Source organism: Aythya marila, assembly GCF_965140915.1.
Source record: "Aythya marila genome assembly, chromosome: Z".
In the NCBI taxonomy this organism is placed as follows: Eukaryota; Metazoa; Chordata; class Aves; order Anseriformes; family Anatidae; genus Aythya; species Aythya marila.
Window position 1 is genome coordinate 22,820,552 of NC_139080.1, and position 22,188 is coordinate 22,842,739.

Sequence of the window (22,188 nt, forward strand, 5' to 3'; positions counted from 1 at the left end):
GGCAGGTGGCATGCCAAAGTCCATGCAAGGGCTGTGCCAGGCTGAATAGTTTTGAATGGCCAAAGAAAGAGTGTGTGATCCTATTTTTGCAGTTCTGCCAGTAAGCTATTACCATAATGTTTAGATGTCACGAGCCTGTGAGTGTGGAAACATATCCGGTTTATCAAGCCGAACCGCCTTTTTGTTTGATTTATCTCTTCTCGTTTCCCTGCTAGGTGTATGCAGTTTGTGGTTTGCCCGTGGCCTTCGGAAGGGAGGAGGGGAGCAGCGCAGCAGCGTTGCTGTCAGCCAGCAGCTCTGGAGGACTCGTTCATCACGTTCCTCGGACCAAAGGTACTTCTATTTCTGTCCCCTGAGGCCAGCCATGCTCTGCTGGTCACACCGCAGAGGCCACCAGGCAGCACCACCGGCAGAAGCGATGCTTGGACTGTGCTTGCTGCTGCAGCCTGACGCTGCGCTGGGCCAACAAGCGGCTTCTGTCAGCCACGTTTCCTGCAGGGTTTCGTCAGGAGTTGGCACAAGACCAAGGAGAGTTCAGCGACTTTGACAGGTTCCTCTTACACTACAGTATCTATTATTTGTATTACAATGGCGTAGGGAGTGCTGCTGCACCACAAATGCCGAATAAGGGAGGTTCCCTGCCCCAGATGAGGTAGGACCAGAAGCTGGAGGGACTTAGTCTGTGGCAGACAGGGATGCAGATTTCAGAGCTGCTGAACCCTAGGTCAGTGAATTAACAAGATTATCCTTTCACTCTGAGAACAAGATTGAGAGAGATTTTGGTAACATCAGCCTCCAACTAAAGGCTCTCCAACTAAATTACACTGAATTGCCTGGAACTGTAAAAGATTCAGATTTCATACTGCACATACATTTATTTTAAACAACAACAACAAAACACCTCTGATGGCAAAATGTAAAAACACCTCTGGAAATGCCACCTTGTTTGTACAGATACAGCCATGTGTCAATTGTGAGGCTGAAAGTCACACTACTGACTCGTCTTTTATTTTTAATAGCTTCCGTGACATTATGAATACTTTCGTAATTAGAATAACTTGTTCCGTGAAGGAGCAGGTGTCCTGGTACTTAAACACACACTCCTGCCCTAGTGAATTCTCCTGCTTAATGGCATCAGCAACAGCAGTGTGTCCTGATCAACAGCTCTGTTTTTGTCCTAGATGCCACTGAAAGCCAGAACAGGTGGATCTTCTGTAAGCAAGGGTTCTACCCAGATGGGTTTCTTACAAAGGGCTGGGTGCACACAGTGCTGCAGAGCAGTTGCTGGCATTGGGCACTGATGCTAGTCTCAGGATTTCTATTATAAACTTCCCTGACGTTTACGACCTGTCTGTGTGAAGGATTGCTTTACACACAAGCAGTACTTGATGAAGGCGAGCCAAAATAATGAATTGTCTTGGGGAAAGAAAAGGTCACAGACAAGCGCTATGCTTAAAATATATCTTTGGCAAAGAAGTCCAGAAGCCAACACAGCCTTTAGCTGATCTCCCACATAAATAAATAAATAAATAATATATATATATATATTCCACAAACCACAGGCTTTCACTAGATTCTCTTACAGTAGAGGTGGTCCCCCCTACTCCTCCCTGTCACCACCTTTCCCAAGAGACCCATTTCTTTCTTCTGTACAATATTCCCACATACACCTGCATCCTCTATATTTTTTTGGGTCTGCTAAGGATGGAGCAACAGAGTGGCCCCTCAAAGGCCAGGTTCTTGCTGGTGTAGTGGCAAGTCACAGTGCATGTTTGTCTTTGAGTGAGTGGCTCCTTCCTTCCCATACACTGAGGCAGCACCTCAGTGCAGTGACAGAGCTGCCAGGGCTAACAAATCCCCACCTTGTTCCCCTTGCGGCCCCAGAACATGGTCTGTGGGTACCTGTAACTTCGTATGGCAGCGTGCTTTCCTGGTCGCCTGGCCTGCAGGTGGGGACACATCCTGCCATGGCTACTTCCATACCCTTGGTGGGACCAAAAGTAATCGTCTATTGGTATGTCTGGATGTGTGCTCAGCATGAGGTGGGGACTTTGATTTGGGGTTTGGTCGTGTCAGATTTGAATCCAGTACGTGCCATGGCAGAAGCTTTGTCCTTGTGTCCCTCCAGTGTCTCCTTAAAAGGCCCTGTTGGCCTGATGTGGTCTCAGAGTGCCTTGTCTCAGCTCTAGGCACCAATTTTTGAGTACATCGGAGGCTGCATCCAGAAGCTGCCAGGACTGCATAGCACAGCCCTGAGGAGAGAGGGGAGAAAAAAATGACCTAATCACAATGGGTTTGCTTGAAACACGTGTGTTAAGAATATGAGCTGTGGAAAAAATGTCTTCAACATGTTTGTTGGACTGGATCTGCACTCTCATCAGTATTTGTCACACTGAAGAAGAACATCCATGCTATCCAGTAAAATTAAGTAGTGAGAATAATCTGTCCTACCTCAGCTCTGTAGTACTGCATTGCTGGATCATTTAGCTTATTAACATGACTTGCATTTAAAGCAAAACTCAGGCAGACAATGACGATGAGGGAACGCAGAGCTGTACTGATGATTAGTGGCCATCTCCCAGTGTTACTGTCTTTCCAGTGCAAGAAACTTCCACTTTCCCTTGGATTTCAAAATTCATTTTTAGTTGCTTGATCTTACACTTATAGTGTATTATTCTGTTAATTTTTCCCTGAAGTTTATAATTTGCCTATATGAAATTCTCTATGCGTCAAAATCAGGAATATACAACATCTAGACAGCCTTAGAAATGTACTTTCTCCCAGAAAAGATTTGACAGATTTGCAGATCGTCCTACCTCAGCATATGGCTCTGTACCTCACAGGACTGGGCTCTGTTGGAGGGGCTGTCAAGCACCAGCACCGCCCTTGGGCTACTTCATGCCAGTCCCTGCCTGCTGGCTAAGGACTGGGGCAGGTGTCCCTGGTCTGCTGTGCTGCTCCCAAGCCTTGGTTAGGGTTGGGGTGAAACCTCGTGGCCTGTCCTGGGAGCAGGCAGAAGATGGGCCTGGTGGTCCTGGCCCTTTGATGGTGAAGGCCTTGGGCGCTGCAACGCCCCAGCAACATGGACTTCTGCCCCTAGATCCAGGACCGAGGGGCTGTCCTGGCTGTTGCAACACCTTTTGTATAAACCCTGCCTGTGCTGGGGGTTGGAAAGCTTCCCCTTCTTTTTACAGGGAGTTTTAGCTTTGAAAAGTGTGAGTCGGCAGAGAATAAAGTATGCAGATCCTGCTACTGTAGCCAAGATTTCTGATGCCAGCTTTTCTGATAAAGCATATATACCTTTAAAGTCTTGCCTCATTATGCTCGTTACAGAACTATTTGCATGGGGAGACTTTGATTCTGCATGACTGGATAAACTGTTGGCACAAAATTTCTTTTCTTCTTTTCCAAGCCATTGTTATAAATGGTATTAGCACTGAATCTTAAATTACCCTGCATATTTGTCTGACAATTCTGTATTGTGTTCTGGTCTAAACATGCCTTACTGCTGGACTTCTTTGTTTGTTTGTTTTCAGTCCACTTGTTAAATTCTCTCTGGAAAATTACACATGAAAAAATGGGGAGAAGAGCCTTAGTTATTTTACTTACATAAGTTATTTAAAAATGGAAGATTTTTAGAACACATGTGCCAGAACCAAAGTTCAGTGGGAATGCTGTTATTCATATCTATTGGATTAAAAGAAGTTAAAATATATTTCTGAAATTCTCTAGAACATGAATATGTGGAAAAGGATTATTTCAATAAATTCCCACAATGAGAATGCTTCATAGCTGAAATTAACAAGCAACAAGTAGGAGGCAGAGCACTAAAAATATGTATTTACCTGTTTGATTATGGAAAACTCACATACTCCTGAGTATTTTAGGAAAACAAAACATCAAAGTGCTCAGGAGTTTCATTAGCTACTTCAGTTCAGCCCATTTTACTCATACGCAGACTGTTCTCCTTATATGATTGGTTGTTTGCTTATTTAATGCTCACTTCCAGCACACACTTTCCATAAGGTCTTTTTCTCCTCAAAACCAACAAAATACACCAGTGGCATTAATAATGTTCCAAAGATCAAAGAATACCCAAGACTGACATGAAGGGGAACTTTAACCATACTAAAAATTAATCTGAGGTTTTGATTGATTTACAGTATGACTAGTTACACAAAGCTGTATCCTTGTCTGACATGGATAGAACATGGTCAGTGTTTATCCCTGTCTTTTGCTTAGCTTCTAAGACCTGTACAAAATACTGCTGTTTGTTCCTGGACGCCAAGTGTAGCATTATTGATGTAGGTAATGGTGGAAACTATACAGTAATACTCACCAGTTAATAAAGCAGAAAAACAGACTAGGAAAAAAAAAAAATTCTCACTGCACAAAGACAAAGGAGCAATAAAACGTAATGGTGACCTATCTACCTTAGTGCTCCAATCCCTCCTGAACTGAAGTCTAAATGAAGTAGTAAAGTATTAATAGATTATTTTTTTCAAGCCAGTAAATGTTAAAATGTATTTGCAAGTGAACTTTTAGTATTTGAGTGGAGCTGGATGATTGAGAAAAATATTCTAGTGTCTCAATTAAATCTGCAGTAATGCCACAGCATAACAATGATATTCCTTACAGCATTTGTCACAGGTGATACATGGAATGACTGCTGTGTATACTTAAGGTTTGGAATGGGACTGTGCCTGTTTATTGTAATGTTAAACCTGCCTTCCTGTGTCCTAAACACTTTTTTATGAATAACCTGTGAAATCAGATTTCTTGCAATTACACATGAATTTAACTGTATGTTCTGCTTTCTTTCTTCTGATGATCAGAAGAGGAATTCCTGTTCTTACCATGTTACCTAAGCTGCATTAACATACATGCCACAAGCCTGTATTTTAGCCACCGTGAAAGACTTATCGATGATTATTGGTGATAAAATGTGGTTCAAATGCTATATGCATCTAGAAAAAATATTTTACTGGAGAAAATAGTGCTGGGGCTTGGTAACAAGACAAACAAATAGGATGGAATTAATGAGTTGCTTCTGCCTCTTTTCAACATATCATTTAGCACTCTAACTTCTGACTGACTACCCAGCATTTCACAGTCAAAATGCACCACACAAAAGAACTCTAAGCAAATGCAATTATACTTGCACTGCATTATCCCTAGCGTCATTGCACTAGAAAAGCACATCCCTTCTCCATCCTAGCCTACAGAAAATCAGCTTGTTACAATCTAAATATCCATTTTCAGTAACAGACCTAAATGAGTCTACATTTTGCCAACTAGTAATAGGGTTTAGAGATTCATATTATTTATTGCATACATGCTTATTACTATAATTTTTTAATTTAATTTGAGATCTATGTCAGCAGGAAATTCCCAGCACTAATGGGAGCTCTCAAAATCTCAGGAGCATGGTTTAAATGAGAAAATCCAGCATACCTTTTTTGAAACAAAATCTTAAATGCTAGGAAACATAAGATAAAATTTTTTACATTTCATATTTGTTATGAAAATTTAAGCTAACAATAGTAAAGTAATAATGGTTTTGGGTTTTCTGGATGAACAGTAATGTAACTGATAACATTTTAAACTGGAATTTTGGAAATAAGAGAATCTTCAGATGATTTTACATTGTTCAGAGAGTAGGCTAGTCTATCACCTTTTCCATATGAAGTTATCTGAGTTGGAGGGATGGTTGTTTTTAACAAGATCTGGCTGCCATTTTTAGAACTTCTTTTGAGAACATTTTTTTTTTTTTTTAGAGAGAAAGAAACTTGAACATACGATAAAAGTTCATCTTTGACCTTTGTTCTAGTATATTCACCAGATCTGTCAGTTTTTGAACTTCTGCATTTGCTCCTCTTTCCCTACACCATCAAGCTGCTGCAAGGCAGTAACTGTTTTCTATAAGCACATGACACATGCAAAACTTTCTCTTTCTTTTTCTATAAAATAATAATATATGCTGGAAATAAACAGCAGATTGAATTCACACAGCCACAGAGCCTTAGAAACTCAATGTTTTCACTCAAGACAGTTTTCTGTATTGTATAAAATACACAGATACAATGATCTGGTGTTTTTTTTGCCATGGGATGTCCCATGTGAGAAATAATGGTGGTATGTTATAGGAAGATTGAAGGGGACAGACAGGCTAAACTTGTGTGATTAAATCAAGATCATTTTTTTCACTGCTGTGTTTACTTTGTGCTTTTGTAACTGAAGTCTGACATCTATGCAAAAATGCCAGAGTGTCGGGGAGGGAAACAGGAAAGGATTTCTGTGTATTATTCCCCCCAAAGCACTAGGAACTCATTTTCATTTAGGTTTGTATGATGTAAACTTCTATCAATGGAAATGGAAATTTATATAAAACAAATATGGACTGTTTCAGGTTGTATAATAACTGCACTGTGACTTGTCAACTTTTAATATTTTGATCAGCAAAGTTCAGCAAGCAGTAGTAGTATAGCACAGACTGAGCATAGACAATGGATTTTACAATGGTACGTAGCATTAGCGGCCTCCTTCAGAAAGATTCTTCTCTTTAAAAAAGGTCACTGTCAGCTTCAATATTTATGAAAATGTTCCATAAAAAACAAACCAGGTTTGCCAAAATTTCAGACAGAAAGGAATATTTCCACTCTTTTTATCGACTTCTTTAAACACAACCAATTAATTAAAAACAAACAAACAAACAACAACAAAAAACACAGCAAAGCTCACATGAACTGAGTCATTTTTAAATTATTCAGTAGTCAAGTAATGCCAAATGCAAAAAGTGTGCAAAACATAAAAAAAATACACGTATCTCTATATGTTTACAGTTTACTACTTCAGTCCCTTACAAGGCTGCAAGTTACATACAGAAATAAGATTATGTGCCAAATGATTCATCTGATTGCCTCAGCTCTACACTTTCAGCAAACAGAAATTATACTTAACACCTGGCTAATTAATTTCAAGCATGAGAGAACAACTGAAATATATTCCAGTTTAATTCTTTAAACTGGGCACTTGATTATGAAAGCAATAGTATATGAGTCCATCTTGCTTACCTTCAAGTAAAGTATCATTAACTTAGGTAGGTTGCATTTGCTGCACTATGGCACGGGACCATTGGATCTCCCTCCAGCTGTGATGAGAATTATTAAGTGGGATAAATTAGCAGACTTCTAGGACTTTAATTGTGACTGTCCCTTCTATGAATAAGAAATCCAGCCCACATCAGAAGAAGTATTTAGGAATTTTACTTCCCCTAGAACAAATGGAATAAAACACCAGAATACTTTTATTTGACTTAGGTTCCAGCCTTTTATTCAGAAGTCTCTAATACATTTTCAGCCTTTAATCCTCAAGTGGCTGTAAACAACCTCAAGGCTCTGACAGAGCAATGTCAGGCCAAAAATGGGAAAGTACTGAAATCTCATTTCAATCTTCTGCCAAAAGTCCAAAGACTTGATTTTATGTATGCATTTATTTCATTAAGTGGAGTAGGATATTTGCATAGGTCTGGGGTTTTCTTTTTGGAGTGTTGTGCTAGTTATTACCTCTCCATCTCCTCTGTTCTCTCCTTACTTTTCCCTTCTCTCTGTCCCTTCATTTTGTAAACACCTTCTTCTTTGTGGTCTTCATCATACACAGACTTAATGACTTTTCCCTTCTCCCTCTCCTTTATTTATCTTTACCTCCTTTTCCAACAGACCAGCGCTTCTGCTCTTCAATAACGTCATAAGAGGAAAGCATTAATCTACCTTGAAAAGGGAGCCAAACTGGTTGATTAAGGGGTTGCATGACTGCTGCCATTACAGCCAGAAAGTGGACATGGCAGCTTTCTGCCTAGCGTGGCATTCACCTTAATTGCATTTCCTGACTTATGCTGCTGAATGGTTTTGCAGAGTGCCTGTACGTTCACAGTCCCTGTGCTATGATATTAGTTCACCTCCTTTCATTTCCTTTTTCAACTGCTCCTTTGTTCTCCCAAGACTTTGAGAAGACCGCTGGATATCCTTTTGCTCCATTTGATATTTATTTTCACTTATCTCCTTCATCTCTTCCCAGCCATACATCAAACATACTAACTGTTCACATCCATTTCCTCTGCAGCTACTAACAGGTTTTGCTTCCTAAGCATTACTTCTCAATGTCAGCAGCTCCTCCCTACCTTGTAGTCTTCTTAACAGACTTTTTACTCGCATTTCTTTCCTAAGGAATCACTCCCACAATGTTCAGAGTGCTGATCCCTCCTTTACAAGAGAACTAACATCTGCTTTTTCTTTCCTTCCAGAAGCCTGCATATACAGACAGCATGACTGGAATTCCTTTTATCTACGTCATACATAAGAAAGTAAAACAACTGCTGGGGCATCTGCATGATATTTGGATGTGGTAGAACTGGCCTTTTATCCCACTCATTCCACCACGGCCCGCCTGGACTTACTTTCCTTTTCCCAAGGCAGCACCCTTCACCTGAGATCAATAAGCCTCTGTTTATCACTCTATTCTTCATCTTTCAAAGGCTGGTCCTTCTCTGAAGGTCAGTAGCTAAACTACTTCATTCAGCTCCAAGAGGAGAGGAAGGTCTTCAGTATTCAGTAGTGGTTAAACACTCCCCTTTTAATTGCAGTCCCATAAATAGGAGACAATGCACCACTGCACTCCAGATGATTTCCTTCTTTATGCAAACATTAAGGGACAACAGAATTCACGGGAAAATAATGGTTTGCATATTTGTTGGGCGAGGGAGGTATTGTGACACAAAGGGTGGTAAGAAGCCTCAGAGGATCGTTTGCCTTCTGAAACTAATATACCCAACAGTCTTCCATCTTTAAAACACCCCATCTGTCCTTACCAATTTTTGTAGCATCATGCTGATGACTGTAATCCATCAAATGGAAATGCTTTCAATATTGAATAGTGAGTGACAGTGAGGGTGTTTCTTGTACATGATAGAGCAGAAGCAGACTAACCTCTGGAAGTGTGGTTACATATAGCTGGGAAGGCACAGCTTTCCATGTTGGGCACCAGAGAGATGAAAAACAGTAGTTCTGGCATTTTAAATTCCATTTTTATTCCCTAAAGAAAAGCTTCAAGCTTCCAGTGAAGCTTGGCTATTCAAAATCTCAGTAGCTAACAGTGGCTTGTGCCACTTATTTATGCATTACTAAATTCCCATAATTTCCCTGTGTTTCCTAAACAATTTACATGCTGCTGAAGTGCTGTTGGCTTCGCAGGAAAAACACCTAATACCACCTCAGAAAGTTAACAGAAAAGCTGCTTTTAATTACAACTTACCTTCCTGACTCTGATGAGGTATTCACAGCTTGGGAAGGGTGGCAAGGCACCATGTGAAGGTTAGCAAAACATTACGTGTCCCATTTCATGAGCTTCAAATAAGTATACAGGCTTTATGTTATTTCAACAGCTTGTGTGTGCAGGAGCTGGATCACATGAAATGAAGTTGTTTCAATGTATGTAGATTTAATGTACTTTTCTGACTCAGTGTAAACAAGCCCTTAGGTCACAGATCTAGAGTGTGGTGTACACCTCTGTTTCAGTTAACCATCACACTGAAGACAACAAGCTTATTCATGTGAAAAATAATGCTCCTGTATTTGAAAAAGTAGATCCTTATATTTTAAATCTCCCTGGAAGCATCATGCCTGTTAAATTACCTAACTTTCTGGGATATCATTCAAGTTCTGCAAAGTTACGTGTGACTAAAAGAGGGTAGGTTTAGATTAGATATAAGGAAGAAATTCTCCGCTCAGAGGGTGGTGAGGCCCTGGCACAGGCTGCCCAGAGAAGCTGTGGATGCCCCATCCCTGGAGGTCCTCAAGGCCAGGCTGGATGGGGCTTGAAGCAACCTGGTCTGGTGGGAGGTGTCCCTGCCCATGGCAGGGGACTGGAGATGGGTGGTCTTTAAGGTCCCTTCCAACCTAAACCATTCTGTGATTCTATGGTTTATATACCTTTCATGCCCATATGTTTTTATTGACAATTATTTGCCTTGAAACTAAAGAATAATTAACCTTTTACTACAGGGGTTTTACATTAAAAGGACAAATGCTTATCATTTAAATATTTGTGCATATATATGCTATATTGGCATACATGATTTATATATACACATATCTCATCTAGCATTTTTCAGATTTAGGCTATAGCACATTGATGATACATATATATATGTAGAAATCTACTTGTTAATAATTGTATTGAAACATAAATACACAGACAAACTGCAGGCAAATTAGCTATATGGTAAATATAGATGTGTCATGGAAAAGAACACAACCATATCCTGGAAATTTTCTTTTATTTTTTTTCAGCGTTAGCAGAAGAAAATGTCTCTGCAGGCCTAAAATGCTGAACAGCCTGACAAGAACACTGTAATTCAACATGTGAATACCTCAAAAAGTAGTTTATGAATATCCATATCTCAGAGGAATCCCCCCCAAAGGTCTCTTGGTTTTACAGTGGACTAATTCAAGATGGTTTCTGCTAGAAGTAAAGAAAGAACTGAAAAAGCACACAATAATTTCTTTCCTTTAACAGAATGCTGATACACCTAAATCAGTGATGGATGTGGTTGCTACTCAAAAATAATTGTGCAAATCATTAGGGTGGGGCAACCAAATGTTGAAAATATTTTAAAATGTCTCCCTCATACCAATATGCCATTTTGTTCATGAACTACTAATGGGAGGGTGTTTGAGACAGCTGTGCCACCAAACTTTCTCTGTATCTAAAATACACACATCTTTATCACCTGACTTTCTCCACAGATTTCTGCTGCAAATTCAATATTTACTACTCTTCCTGTGCTAGCATATGAACGTCATCTTTCTAGATAACATGGCTGACAAAAAAATGACAGTACAAATTACCCTGTATAGGAAACCACAAATCAACACACTCTTCACAAAATCAGCCACCATGCAAAACACAGTAGAAAAAAGTCTTTAAAAAATGCTCTGTGAGGCACAGGCTATGCTTTTGAATTAGACAACAGAATACCATCTATGAACATAACAATGCAGAAAGGAAAACCTAACTGACAGCACGTTCCTGACTATTACATATGTTTTGATGCTGGTATGTGTATAGAAAATTGTTAAATAATTACAGCACCTACTAACATACATCCTTGAAGAATTCTTCCTGGAGCCCTTTTCCACCTCCCTTTTCAAACAATGCTTCCAGTGTTAAACTCCTAATCCAAAGCAAATTTCCCCTCTACTAACAAGCACCCATCAGAACCAAATCTCGCCAGCACAGCAAATGCAAAACTCATGAATACCAACATATTTAACATAATTGATGCCAGTGCCCCAAAGAATTTCCACCAGTCTTGTTTATCCACTTTTTAAAACATGCTATATTACATCAAGCACATCAAATACCCTTATGAGAATTATGTGTATGAAAGTAATCAACCATTATTTGTTACAATGAACTCACAGAGATAACTGATTAAGGACAAAACACAGCAAATGATAGGAAAATATTTTTTAAATAAAAGAAAAAAATTCCATTCCTTGCACAGTCCAATCCTCAAAGGGGACCTGCAAATCATTTTCAAAAAGTGATCCTGGGAACTAAATTCTTAACAATGGATAAACAAATTGTGGACTCAGTAGTGACATTGTCTCTAAAGCTTACCGTTTTCTTGCTGATTCATCCCTGTACATTCATGTTAGCAACTGTTCTCTCTCCCATGGTTTAATTGATTAAAATGTTTTATTATACTATGAACAATCACATCTAACTTGTATTTTGTTTGGATTTTGCTACTTGTCAGATCTGATTAATGGATGTCAGTCAAGTTCACAAGCTTGTTTGTTTTCTCCAGTTCTATCAGTTCTTCTAATTAAAGATTATTACCTCGTCTACGAAATTTGCCTCACTTGTACCACAGCAAAACAGCAACAGCATCACAACTGCCCTCTCAAAATGTACAAGTTAGACAAACTTTTAATTGAAACACTTTTTCTCTCACTTTTGCAGAACATGGAATGGGTTTAGGATCAAGAGGGAAATACAATAAAGTTTAATTTCAGGTAAAGACAAACAGCTATAAAAAGGTTGGAAAGTAGTGCCCTAAGGGCTTAATTGCAACAGCTATAGTTTACACTGAGTGTTTTTCCATGAATCAAGAGGTTTCTGTGCTACCTGCATAAGGATTTAAATGGATTTGTCTCACCAATGATAACATATAAGTCTATTTTTTTCTCCTCATTTAATTTTTTTCTGTGCAAATTCAAGGGGGTATCTTCTCATGAAAGCTGTGTGTTTAATCTCAATGCACACTGTCTAATTACAACATGACGAAAAATATTCACGAAAATATGTTGAGTTGCTGCTGTCACGATGCTCAAATGTAATCTCTACTATTTTGTTAATAGCGTGGTTAATCAATCTATGCACCTTCCCAACCTTAGTTCAACAAAGCACAATACTTTAAAGATATTATTTATAGAGATCATATTAAAGAGTAATTACAGCTCTAGGCTAAAGTGCTCTTCTCAAAGCACTTGGTAAAGCCGCTTTCTCTGTTGAGAGCTTTTGCTTGTTTGCAGGCATGGAAATGAGTTAATACACAACTTTTTCACCTTTGTGGCCCGGAAAGTCATAGCATATTAGACTTGTATTAACATTTATTTCTGATGGAGGAAACTAGGAGATGAAACCTCTGAATTAAAACACTTAAAACATTGCTTTAGTTTTATTATTTGCAAATATCATGCCTGAGAACTTAGGACTGATATAACTGGAAAAAAAAAAAAAAAGAAAAAAAAAGTAAAAAAAAAGTTTATTTTAGATTCAGAAAAACTGCTCTAAAACCATTCTTCCCATACAAAAAAGGAAAAGTCTGTAGTTGTTTTCAGTTATGCTAGTCAAACAAAGACAATGTTTTATATTTTGTTTGCTCGAAGGAGAAGGAATAAAATACTGAAAAGAGAACATTTCTTATCACTTACAACTATGCCATTTGCATTTTTCAGGTGGAGGGTAGAAAGGGAAAGAATAACTGAAGAAAGTGATTTGAAGAGTTTGTAAGGCAGTAAGGTGAGGAAAACAAACTGACTCTTGATTGCAGTTAAAAATATCTTACATGATGAAAAAAAAATCCACAACAGTTTTAACATATTCTGAAAAAGTCATTATTTTTCCCCCAAATAAAATTTTTACTTATTGTGCACAAATGCTAAAAACTAAGAGATTTGGATTGTCAATGTTAGCCACACATAAGAGCAACTAAAGGTTAGAATAGGGATAAGGAAGCCACAGAATGTAAAATAAATGCCATTCACCCTATGGTTACAGAAACCTGGAGTTATTAATTGCTTAGCATGATAGGTATCATTATCATAAATGTGCCAATATAGAACAATTCTGTAGTGATATCTGTGATAAATTTACAACGTCTTGTTACACATGACCTATTCACCAACTCGTTACTCTAGAATTCATTCTCATGGGTGTTCATTAGCTTAAAAACACCAAGTTAAATTTTAAAGGAACTTGCCACAGAAATTCTTCTTTCCTACAGATGGAGAGAGGAATGCTTGTTTTCCTGCAGGACGCAGAGCAGTATTAACTGTCATAGAACTGTCATATGGAGCTACTACAGAGCTAGCATAGTTGATTTCCTATAGAAAAGCTATTTCAGGTATAATTAGAATCAGGATTTCTTCTCAGACACAAATTATCCTCAGCAGCATTAATTGTTACCCTTTTTTGATCCATGAACCTTACCAAGGGCAGTTGGCAAGGATGCAAAGGTAAAACACTGAGCAAATTGCTCATTTTAAGCAAATTCATAAGTTGCTCTTTTTGACAACTTCATATTTAACTCTTTGTCATTAGCGTGTCCAGAAACAGCTCTGCAGGAGCTTGTGAGCCAGGGATTGATGGCTACGATCCACCAAAGTCCATGTCCTCACATGGCATGGTCGCAGCTTTCATTCCTTTCCATTTGTTTTGACCAGTGCAAGATTTATGTGAAGGCATCAGCTGTCAAAACAGGCTTTAGGCTAGGACTGCAGCATAGCTTAAAGTCACTGTTAAGGAGACTGTCCAGGAGCAAAGCAGTCCAAATCAAGGAAGAGTAAAGGTGTCTTAACATCACCTTTTTGTCTTTTCTCCTCCTCGCGAAACACAGTGCCAAGTGTTCGTAAGCCACAATTCAGGAGCTCACCCATGGTAACCAAGGAAGAGAAATACAAACAAAAAGTCACAATAAAATGTTTAAAAATAACTCTAAAACATTCCTAACCATTTCTGGAACACAGTATATACAAAATAGGTTGTGGTGTTAAAAAGGTTTTCTATCGCTACTTGCATAGTACTCCAAATCTTAGTCACACAATACACTTGATTTTACTATTTGAAAACTCTTGGAAATGAATATAGAGAAAGCCTCTTTCTATGGCATAATGCAGTATTTAATTAATGTAAATTTTATATTGTTTCAATGTTAAACTGAGCAGAGATCATTCACTTAGCTTTTCTTCAAATATATGAGATAGGTATTGCACATTTAGAGAGTTGTAACGATATGCTTCTGGGCCTTAACTGCCTCTGAATTGAACCATTTTTGTTGACTTCACCAGCATAAATGTGGTACAAGCCAGTTGTGAACCAGATCGATCAAAATCTGTTACACTAAGGCACTCTGAATAGATCTCGGGCAAATTTAAATTATGGGGTGTCCAAAATAAATGACAAAACTTCAATACACACTTTTTATAGACATGATTACTTAATCTCTCTTATGTCTTTCAGGCAATTATCACTTCCAGTAATTATTATTTAGTTATTTAATATTTCAATAATGTCCAGAAGCCACAATTCAAATCAAGCTAAAATCCACTGTTCAAGTTGGCACCCAAGCATTTATTGAGGAGAAATACTTAGCTTGGAGGCCTTTCAGTCTAACTCAGAAAAGCTGAAAGGCATGAATGTAACAAGTGTTAGTAAGAATAGTGAAAAACAGCAACAAAACAGTTACTCTGAACCACTACGTGTGTTGTTTAGACCATTTGAACTCCCAAAAGAGACAAATTTAGATGGGGCTGTTTCTGTAATTGTTCTCTCAGTTTAGCTTTATATCTGCTCATGTTGCTGTTCAAATATAAAAGAGGAGTTTGAATGAGAGAAGTTTGGGCTTGGTGTCTAATGTGAAATTGTGTGTAAAGAATTTGTTTAAACTATCACTGGGATCACTTGCATAGTCTCACTTGAAAGACTCATTAAGTAACTCTATATTTTGTACTTTGTGCACTTAATCTGTAATTATATGGTAACTGGGATAACAACTCTGGGAATTAATGTTGCTGGGGACTCTGCTGAAGCTGTAATCTAAATACTGTCTTGATATTTATAGCACTTTTAAATCCCTGGGATAACTCGTGGTATCCTCCGAATTTGCACAGTTAGTTGTATCTTGTCCATGTAGTATGTCTTCAGGAGCAGTGGCCTTGCTATCTATAGTTTCAGTAGTCTCTGGCTAGGCTTTTATTTTTGATGGCTAAAACTGTAAGTGAAATGGCGTCTTACATTGAAACTAACGTTACAATTACGGTAGGTCCATCATGGGAACAATAGTTGCTATAAATTTCCCACACCCATCTGTTACCCAGCTGCATTAATAGATGTATTAGGCAATTTGCAGTAAACTTTGCCAAAGAGCAATTTCACACCAAAAACAGCCACAATAATCTCATGTGTAACACAGGTGCCTCGTAGAGTTCGTGATGGAGGGAATCTGTGGCAGAATGGCACTTGTATTAATCACGATAAGGATTATTGGTCGTTAGGTAGGAATGATCATGAGGTTGCGAGACAAAATATTAGCAACTTTGTTAAGAGCACCGGTGTAGCGCCATACAGTGAGAAACTCTGAATTTGTTGTCGGTGCTTTGAACTTTGGGGGCGGAAGCTCTCACGCTTGGCCTGAGTCCAGAGCCGAGTTATTTGAAGAGAACAGCTTATCCGAGCGACGGAAACAAATAAATAAAAGGAAGTTTGGGAAATATGTATTTATTGGAATACATATACGTGTGTGTGTGTTTTTACCAGCTCCGATGGCTATGTTTGATCCAGTTTAATTACTTAGACCGCAGCACAGGGGCAGTCCCCGAGGAGGGCTGTATGTGGAGATGGAGGAGAGGCGGTGAGTGCCGCTGACCTCACGGAGAGGCACGCCTCTGGCTGCTTCGGGGTGCCCCCAGATACAAAGCAGTAACTCTGACGGAGGTTACAGCCGCGTTAAACGTCCTGGGTACCCGCGGACCCGCCCAGCCCCGCGTCGCTGCTCGGGGCTGAGGCGTTTTCGCCCAAAGCGCCCCGTCAGGAGCCGAGGGAGGCAGCCGCAGACCCCCATACGCTGGATTTGGGGGCTTAGGGGGCTTTTCACTTCAGGCTGGCCCCGAGCTGACACTCTGCTCCCCGCTGCTGGCCAGAGGCTCGCGTAAACGCCGCTCCCCAGCCCCCTGCCCCCTTTCTCAGCGCGCAGCCCCCGCCGCAGCCCCCCGCCGGCCGCCCAGCGGGCAGCCAGGCGAGCGGCCCCCACCCTGCCCCCCCACCTCGCCCCATTCCTCCACAGCGCGCTCCCGCCCCCCGCGGGCCGCCATTGGCTGCGGGCCCCGTCCCTCACAACCTTTCTGCCCGGCGATTGGCCGAGCCGCCGCCTCCCGCGCTCGGCCCCGCACCGGCTAGGGGCCCGGCGGCGGCGGCAGTGGCGGCGGCGGGAGGGGAGCGGGGGGGAGGGGATGCGCAGCGCTGCGCCGCCGCCGCCAGTGGGGGCGCTCCCGCCGCTCCCGGCCTGGGCCTGGGAGGCGGCGGCGGCCTCCCGCCCTCGTACGCCCCGCTGCCGTTGTCCGTGTGTCCCCATCCCTCCATCTGTCCGTCCGTCCATCCATCCATCCATCCATCCATCCATCCATCCATCCTGCCCCGGGGCACCGTCGCCGGGGCGAGCGGGCGGGGGGGAAGGCGGAGAGCAAGGGGGGGGGAAGTGTGCGAGAGGAGGCGGGGAGAGGGCGGCGGCGGCGGCGGCGGGCGGGCAGGTGAGGAGGGGACGGCGGCAGGCAGCGGGAGGGCGGCCCGCGCCCCTCGTGCCCTTGGCGGCGGGGTGAGGGGCGCCGGGGAGCGGACAGGCGGCGGGACGGGGGCCGGGGGGCGCCCTCCGTGCGGGGCGGGGACCGCGGGGCACGGCCCGGGGCTGCCGCCGGGAGGAGCCCGGCTCGGCTGGGCTCGGCTGAGATCGGCACAGATCGGAAGAGATCGGCTGAGATCGGCTGGGCTCGGCTCTGCCTGCTCGGCTCTGCCCGGCTGGGCTCGGCTCGGCTCGGCTCGGCTCGGCCCGGCCGCCCCCCCCGCGCCCCCATCCTCGCCGAAAGCTGTTGCATCTTTTTTTTTTTTTTTTCTTCCCCCTCCACCCCTTTTTTTTTTTTTTTTTTTCATCTCTCTCCTCCCTCCTCTCCTCCCCCTTCTCCCCCCCTCCCCGAAGGCGCAGGGCAGTCGGTGGTGGGATTTAAGACGTTTCCCCGGGGCGCCGGGGGACAGCGCTGCCCGCTGGAGCCGGCCGAGGAGGTGAGTGGGGGGGGGGGGAGGAGGGGGTTTGGGGGGGACCAGCGGCACGGTCCTGCCCCCGCCGCCACCGGAGGGGGTGGGGAGCAAGGAAGGAGTTCACGCTTCGTTTTTATATCCTGTTTTTTTTTTTTTTTTTTTTTTTTGGCCTTTTATTTTTTTATTTTATTTTTTTTTTCCGCCCCGCGCAGCCCCTTTGTGCCCCCGTCCGTCGCGGCGCGGGGGGCTCGGGGCGGGGGTCCGGGGGTGGGGTGTGTGTGTGTGTGTGTGTGTGTGTGTGTGTGTGTGTGTAGGGGGGGGACACGGAAAGTTTCCAGGCTCTCCTCGGGCACAGAAGTTTCTTTGTTCGGCCGGAGGAAGGCACTGAGCGGCTGCTGCTCCCAGACCTGCCCTGCGAAGCCGAGCCCTGCCAGCGCAGTGAAGTTCTGGGGCAACGAGGCGGTCCCGCAGGAGGTAATCGCGGCTTATTGCCCCCCTGCGCCTGCCTCTCACCTTGTTTTATTTTATTTTATTTTATTATTTTTTTTCCTGGGGCTAGCCTCCGGCCCGTCCTCCTGAAAATCCTAAATTGCTTCTCTACGACGTGCCCTGGGTAAAGCCTGCCTCGGCTTTCCTCCTCCCCCCCCGACGGCCGCCGCCACCTCTCCTCCCCTCCGCCCCGTCCCTGTCCCCGTACCCGTCCCCGCGGTGACGGGTTTGGCCGCATATTTTCCAGCTCGTGTAGGGAAGGTCTGTGCCGCTCTGTCTTGATCTTTGCCCCGGTTTTATCGTGAGGAGACCCCCCCCCCCCACACACACACTATTTAAAAGAAGAAAAGCTTGCTAGCGATCTGACTTCTTAAAAACTACGTGCCATTGAACTTGCAGGCTAACGAAGCCGCGTTTGTTTTCTGCTGACCGCTTTCCCCTTTATCGTGTTTTTTTTTTTTTTTTTTTTTTTCTTTTTCTTTTTTTTTTTTTTTTTTTGCCAAGAGTTCCATGCGAAGCTGCGGGAGGGGAAGCTGATCGGAAAGTTTTGGTGTAAGGTTTTTGTGCTGCCGGGGCTGGGCTCTGTTACACCGGCCGACTCGGCGCGTTTAGCGAAAGCAGTGCTGCTCACCACAAGCTCATTTCGCATGCCTCAAAGAGGCAATTATTGGTTAGTTCCTTCGTGATTGTGAACGCTTAAAATGAGCTAGAAGCCATGGCTCTCTGCTTGCTTATTTAAATTTTTGTTCCTGTTTGACGAACTCAAAACCAGCGTATTTGTCAGGTAGGATGTTCGTGGTTCAGACTCTGAAGTCTCTGAGATGCGTTGGTGTTTGTAAGAATTGGACAAAGTCAGTTCTTTGGAAGATTTTTAAAGCTGTGATATGTGTAGTTCTTTAAATATAACTACAGCACCAAGTGTGTGAGGGAAAAAAAAGTTATCAATCCAACTCTGTTTGATACGGTGTGAGGAAAAATATTACCGTGTAGCTGACCTAAAGTGGCTTCTGTGGCTGATAACAAGTAAATGATTTGGCTTGCAATTTCTGGACTTACCTTTCCAGGCAGTAGAAAGGTTATTCTTAGGCATCTGAAAGGCCTGAGCAAAATAGATGGCAGTGAACTTCAGCTTCCTTATATGGCTGATGCTTGGCAGAAAAGCAATGAAGCCTAAATAGAGTAATCCTTTTACAAAGAACGGTCACTTTCCAAAGCAGTGTTTCAGTCCCAATAATGACTTGAGATTCCATGGGGGGGAGGGAGAAATTGTAGCAATGCATGACAAATTTAGTTGTAAACCACTATGTTCTAATGGATGCAATTTTGTTTCTTTTCAGACCTTTTGTGTTTCTCATGATGCACTTGATATTTTTCAATGCCATGTAGAAGAATAGATCCTTGTAGTGGAGCCACAACTTTTTACACTAGTGTTTTGTCACCATGGTAGCTATGGATAAGGCCCTTTTTAATGATGAAAGTGTAATTCAGTGCTGCATACAGCTAATGGTTATATCATAGAATGCCATTCATGTCATTAACATAGTTTAGAAGTTATGAAGGAGTGTATTCTTTCTTGAGATCAACCATCTCAACTAAATCGGGCTGACATTGGTATTTGTATTGTGAATAAAATGATGCAAGCACACACGTGGTAGCTGAGGTTGTTTGGAACAAAGCTTTCATAGGTATGTGACGATGGCTTGGGGAAATGTTCTTTCTACCTGGCTGTTCCGTGCTTGTGAATTACATTAAGCTCATGTAGACACTGATAGTTTTAAGTAGGTATGCTTACCATGACAGAGGTAGAAGTTACAGCAAAAGGCGTGCTATGGAATGTGACTGCCGTGAGGACCACTTGTATCTCGTTTCAGCAGTCTTGTCAATAGATTAGTCACTAACAAGCTGCCTGGTATGTGATGTGTGATATAGACGTGGTGTTCCGTAGGATATCCATTTGCACATCACGCTGATGTGAATTGATGAGGGGACTCCACAGAGAAAGTACTATTGAACGAAAGTTGCCTGGGGTATTAAGCTGGTGGTGCTGTAGCATCAGCGTTACAGTTTGTCCTCAGTGAAGTTTGTTCAGTCTGCGGCCCTACGTGTGCAGAGCCACGCTTGGAGGATCTGAACTAAGGGAAGGCGTGCACGTATGTAACACGCATTAAACTTCCCATGTTAGCAGCGTGTTCTAGAAATAGAAGGGGATGGGAGCAGGATTCTTCAACTCATTTTTCCTGTAGGGGTGTAATGAATCATTGCCTATCTGCTCTGTTTTTTTTTTTTTTTTCTCAGTTGTTGTTCTGTTTTTGTTCTTCCTGCTTCCAAACAAAAAGGAAAATCTTCTAGGGAGAATGTTACGTAAAGATCAAATGTTTGATATGTTGTCTTTTCAGTAGGTTCTCCCTGTGGGATAACGTGATCTGCTAAAGGAGGGTCTGACGTTACTCTGTGTAGAGGAATTACAGATCTGACCTCTTCCGAATGAGTAACCAGTCAGGTTGACAGGAAAGTTACTCTTAGCAGATACGAAAATTGCATCCTTTCGTGCGCACAGAAGTGATGATGATGACAGTCAATATAGGTAGTTAAACGTGAATTATTTGGAACGTGGAGATTCAGAGACATCACTATTTTACCTTTGTCAGCTTTTGAGTAATTGAAACAGTATGTCAGGCAACACTCTTCACATTGGAGTGAAAACACTGAACTAATGTGTTCATCACATTCAGTAAATAGTTCATAAATAACTTAATTATTTATTTTTCAAGTCTACAAAGTACAATATTAGTGAATTGCTATACTATTGAACTGCCAGTGTCTTTAGAACATCTTTGAAGTCCATGCACACTTTTGAGGTAACGGCTGCTTTTCTACAACTTTTAGAAGTTTAACTGATTTGGGGACTCTTGCCTCGTATTTTGAATGCATGGGGAATATCTTTTTACTGGTTTTGGGGGTAACATGTGAACAGATCAGTGGATACTCACGTGGCAGACTCTGGTCCAGTTTTGTACACAAAATATTTTTTTGGTGGGGTAGAAGGCGGGGGCTTGTCCAGGCCTCAGACATGGGTTTCCCCATCTTTACTGTTTCTCTTCTCTTGGGGAGCAGCTGCAGCGTGCCACTGCAGTGTCCAGCTGCGGAGGTGGCACATGGAGCTCACTGCACCAGCACAGCTGGCACGCTGTCTCCTCCTGGTAAATATCAGTAAAAATTAATGCCTAGTGGACATCAGTAAGAATTAATTGTTGAGCAGCTCTATTGAGTCTAAGAGGGCAGTCATACACAAAGTAACTTGACTGTGTTTTTTTTTTTTTTTTTTTTTTTTTTGTGGAAATTTTGGTTGTGAAAATTAGACTTTATTGAAATACAACCTTCATTTCTGATTAAAAATTCACTGTTCACATGTAGTGAGTAAAACCTGTTAAATACTGAATTTTGAGAGTGAGAATGCTGAGTTGAGGAGACAGATTTGGGTGTGTTGGTTGATGAAAAACTCAGTGTGAGCCGGCCTTGTGCATTTACAGCCCAGAAAGCTAGCTGTACCCTGGGCTACATCAAAAGCAGCGTGGCCAGCAGGGTGAGAGAGGTGATTCTGCCCCTCTGCTCTGCTCTTGTGAGACACTACTTGGAGAGCTGTGTTCAGCTCTGGGGCCCTCAGCACAAGAAGAACACAGACAAGTCCAGAGGAGGACCACAAAGATGATCAGAGTGCTGGAACAGCTCTCCTATGAAGACAGGCTGAGAGAGCTGGGGTTGTTCAGCCTGGAGAAGAGGAGGCTCCGGGGAGACCTTAGAGCAGCCTTCCAGTGCCTAAAGGGGACCTACAGGAGAGCTGGGGAGGGACTCTTGGTCAGGGAGTGGAGTGGTAGGACAAGGGGGAATGGCTTTAATCTAAAGAAGGACATAAGGAAGAAATTCTTCACTCAGGGTGGTGAGGCCCTGGCACAGGCTGCCCAGAGAAGCTGTGGATGCTCCATCCTTCTAAGTGTTCAAGGCCAGGCTGGATGGGGCTTTGGGCAACCTGGTCTAGTGGGAGGTGTCCCTGCACATGGCAGGGGGGTGGAATTAGATGATCTTCAAGGTTCCTTCCAAATCAAACCA

At 42.4% G+C, this 22,188-nt stretch overlaps 1 protein-coding gene and 1 long non-coding RNA gene across 6 annotated transcripts in view; both read left to right on the plus strand.

Annotated features, from left to right (window-relative positions):
• Positions 1–196: 196 nt before the first annotated feature.
• On the plus strand, positions 197–11,892 carry LOC309890458. The gene is made up of 3 exons (XR_014319425.1): positions 197–333; positions 8,303–8,551; positions 10,347–11,892. It is a non-coding gene; the product is annotated as an uncharacterized lncRNA (long non-coding RNA).
• A 5,592-nt stretch (positions 11,893–17,484) lies between these two features.
• Positions 17,485–22,188, plus strand: part of ERBIN (erbb2 interacting protein) — a 120,942-nt gene continuing 116,238 nt past the window's right edge. For 2 of the 5 annotated variants that reach the window (XM_082783568.1, XM_082783572.1), the window contains exon 1: positions 17,485–17,616. The gene's annotated coding sequence lies outside the window, so the exon portion shown is untranslated. Of the gene's footprint in view, positions 17,617–17,904; positions 18,067–22,188 lie in introns of those variants that run through there. The other 3 variants (XM_082783570.1, XM_082783573.1, XM_082783569.1) reach the window with 3 other exon arrangements.